This window comes from Sinocyclocheilus grahami, unplaced genomic scaffold (assembly GCF_001515645.1).
Source record: "Sinocyclocheilus grahami isolate Dianchi unplaced genomic scaffold, SAMN03320097.WGS_v1.1 scaffold914.1, whole genome shotgun sequence".
Lineage (NCBI taxonomy): Eukaryota > Metazoa > Chordata > Actinopteri > Cypriniformes > Cyprinidae > Sinocyclocheilus > Sinocyclocheilus grahami.
The window spans coordinates 459,297-463,521 of record NW_015506093.1 but is presented as its reverse complement, the minus strand read 5'-3'; the positions used below and the strand labels follow the sequence as shown (position 1 = coordinate 463,521).

The following is a 4,225-nucleotide window of genomic DNA, read 5'->3' as shown; positions in this document are numbered from 1 at the left end:
ATATACAGTGGTGTGAAAAGGTTTTTGCCCCCTTCCTGTTTTTGCAACAGGATTTTAATTGAAAACATCTGGAACCAATAAAGACAGAGAGTGTTTTCTAACATATATGAATAGATTTTTACGTGCACCTCTAGTGTTCTCTTGCTCTTCTCTGAAGCAGCGCGGCATGGTCTCGCCCCCTTTGCTGCCTTTTCCCGAGGGCGGGGTTTATCTGGGTTTGTGATGTCACAAACACGGGAAGTAACTTGTTGTAGTCCCTACCAGCCATTTTTGTAGGCATTAAACTGCCAGAATTTTAAAAGTCGATATCTTCGTTTGCATTGGACTTTCAGCTTCGTAACTTTGCAGATATTGTTTATGCTCAAACAGCAACATTACACACAAACTAACGTTAAAAAAGTGAAATCACAATCAACCACCCCTTTAACTCGCAAGCAAATGATCAAATGTTGTCTAACATGAGTCTTAATGAATCTGAACAGCATTTTTTTATTATTATTTACACATTTCCAAAACGTAAAGCTGGAGATCATGCATTACTAATGCTAGTCAATATCAATTTTTTTTTTTCTTAGACCAAAGCTCAACTACTTTTACTGCTTTCTCAACCAGAGCCGTTGCATTCTTGTAGTTAAGCTGTGCTGCCTTGATCATGGCGTCACACACTGAATCAGCTTCTTCTGCTGCTTTCTATCCAGTGATTCCTCCTCCAACAGCTCCTATAGCAGCTGCGACTCCAGTAACAGCTACTCCTGCTCTTGCTACTGCTCCTCCTCCTGAAGCCTCAGCTTTAACTACCGCTCATGTTTCCCCTACATTTCCTGTCATTACTACTACACTTCTTTTAGCAATACATATTTTCAGTGGTTTTGATAAAGCATAAATAAAAGCTAATGCAACACATGCTCCCAGAAGAGCACCGATCACCGCTCCTGTTGCTGCTCCTACAAGCTGCTTAAGAATTTTTTTCATGAATAATTTCCTTTGCTCTTTCTCGTTGCTCTTCTGGAATCTTCCTCTTGAATCTCTTTCTCCAACATCTGAAGAAGCTCATTGCTGTAGCAGCCGTTCTCTTTCACCATCTTGTCGATGGTCTCCAGCAGATTTTTCACCTGAACCCTGTTCTTCTTCCCCCATATACGTGTTTTTTTTTTCAGTATTTGTTGTCGATGAAGTGACAACGACCTCTACATTTATCAACCAGCTCCTGTACTCTGCAGCACTGTGGCTCTCCAGGACAGATGTTGGTAACCCCTGGAATAGTCAATGATGGCATGGGGGCAAATTCTGACATATCTTAGGATTTACGGTAGTCAGTTTACTGGTACTTGCGCCATTATTTAACACCCACAAAACCCAGTCTTGTGCCAGTCTTGTTGATTATCATCGGCTCTTGTTTGCGATCTTGCGCTAATTTGTGCAGCTCTTGGTAGATTGTGTTGGTCATTATGGAAATGCGCTGGATGATTCTGTAGATCAGCAGAGCTTTCCACTCCCTTCTGGGCTTTTATTAGGTTTGTGCTCTCATGATAATTTGCCCTGTTTAGCAAATCTTGCCAATAGTGTTAGAATAGCATACCATCAAACTACTTGTAGCCTAATAAAGGCATACATGGAACAGCAGTATACAGTGTGTGTGAAAAGAGATAATATAGTCTAGCTAATATAATATAACGCATCTGGACCCAGGATTTTTACAAACAAAAACAAAACAAATTTTAATTAGTTATGCCAACTGAGTCAAGAAAAAATCTATACAAATAAATAAGGAAAAAAGCAAACCGTGAAAGACAACATGCCAGATTGTCACATCATTTTGCCTTTTTGTCTTTAAGAGCACCAGAGGCAAACTCTTGTACCTTCTCGTTTACATGTAAGGCCTTTGCATATGTGTCTGCTACTGCTCTCGTCACTGCATCATTGACTGAATCAGCTTCCTCTGCAGCTTTTTATCCAGTCATCCCTTCCTACAACAGCTCCTGCAAGACAAAAAGCTCCACCTGCTGCAGTGATTCCAGCCCTCACAGCAGACCTTATTTCACACTCTTGATTTATAATTTGTGCTGCTGCCCTGACTGTTTCTATCACTGCTTGAGGGTTCTCTGGCGTAAGTAAAGTCACAACTGATCTCACTACAACACCAATGCCCAGAAAAGCACCCATTACTGTCCCTGTAGCCGCTCCTGCAAGCCTATTTACATATTATTTATGAACCATCTCCTTAGCTTTTTCTCGAATCTCTTCTGGAGACAGATTGTCCACAGATATATTCTTCTCCACCTCTTGAATGTGTTCCTCCAGCTTTTGAAGAAGCTCATTTGTGCAGCTGCCGTCTCTCTTTCACCATCTTGTCGATGGTCTCCAGCAGATTTTTCACATGTACCTTGTTGCTCTTGTTCCCCCATATACGTGTTTTCCAGTATTTGTTGTCGATGACGTGACAGCGACCTCCACATTTATCAACCAGCTCCTGAAGTTGTGAACTGGCCTTCACAAATTCTTTAACGGTCTTGCCTTCTAGTTGATCACCAAAAGTGAATAAGATAACTGCGTGTTTTAAGGCGTTCTCATTCAGTGTGTTCAGGAATTTCTGTACCACTTCATTTTCGTGTCTTGTGTGTCTTCCGACCTTTAGAACAATGATAAAGGCGTCAACCGCAGGAGCACATTCAATCAAAGATTTAACAATCTCAGATTTTGTCTCCTCATCATTATGATCCGTGTCAAAGAATCCAGGTGTGTCAATCACTGTGATCTTTCTGCCATGAACCTTCCTCTGCCTTCTTTCACATTGAGCTGTAACAGAATTAGCTGAAGCTTTAGGGATGAAAACTTTTTTCTCTGAGAATTGTATTTCCAGCTCTGCTTTTGCCATATCCTGTTTTCCCAAAAAGCAATTTTTTTCTCTCTGGCTTAGACACCTTTGCTGTTTGAAAAAGAAACATATTATTTACATTCATCTTTAATTTGGCTTTTGATACTTTTCTTAACAGTTTTTTATTGACAGTTTATGTATGTATGTATGTCACAATTTTTTATATTCTGAAGTTTCAATGAAGCAGTGTTTCGAAAGTATCGATACTCAAATAAAAATATCGATACTAAGGTGTCTTTTTTTACCAGTGATTTTGTTTAATAATTGTGTAGGATGGAACTATTTTCCTGCTCATCTGAACACACGCAAATGCTGCAAGACAGAACTAAGCAATCACAGAGAGCGTTACTCACTTCTGACAGTGCATTCAAACAGGGCTGCGTTTCCCAAAAGTATCATAAGAAACCACTGATGCTTTTGGGAACGGCAGAACAATGCTTATCAGAGGACAGAAAAAAACATGTTTGAGTTATTTCACAATAAACAAATTTAAATTGTAGCCTACATAGTTTGTGCAATTACATTTATTTAAATCGAACGTTAAAAGTTCATATTGATCATGTTCTATTCAGTAATGTTAATATAATTCATAGCCGTCACAGAATAAAAAGGTTGGATTATATGGGTGCAACAGCCTTTCACTGGCAGTCCCTTGTGGAAATGAACCATGGTGGTTTTACGAACGTGACCGTAGTTCAACTATAGTATTTGTAGATTCCCATGGTTGCCACTACAGTAAACATATTTTAACCACATGTAAACAAAAATATAACCTAATAAGTTGCAATTAAGGTGTATTGAATGTTAAAATTGGTTTCAAATATAAAGTTAAGTGGATAGCATTACCCATTTTACTCTTAATAATTTAATACATTTCATAATTTAAAAGTTAAGTGTAGGGATTTCTTAAATATGAGCAGACACTGATATCAGCATTCAATTAAGTTTGCTGATCACCCAGCACATGAATCCCATATTCTCGGTTGATTTCCTGTCAGTATGGTAAACTCATCTACTCATGAGATCGAAACTAATTCGATCAGGAGACGACAAAGCTTTCTTGGTATCAAGGACTGAAAGAGTTCATTCACAACCTATAGAAGCCCCCATGTCTTGGGACCCACCAATGGATGGAACCATTATCTCCAGAACAGGAAAATAATTAAATAATGCCCTCAGGCAAGCACAGGATATACAGCGTGACGCCACATGACTATCCCATGTTTAACCACCTGCTTCCTGCATGACCGAAACCCTTACTTTCTTTTGTCACAGTCAAAGAAACAGAGTGTACACAGACAATCATTAAAAAAAAATCAAAGAAATTGTTGGAGCAACTTTATTAACAAA

The 4,225-nt window shown here is 39.0% G+C and overlaps 1 pseudogene; it reads right to left on the bottom strand.

The window, feature by feature from the left end:
- Nucleotides 1–465: 465 nt before the first annotated feature.
- LOC107564169 (GTPase IMAP family member 7-like) overlaps nt 466–4,225 on the bottom strand; it is a 7,332-nt pseudogene continuing 3,572 nt past the window's right edge.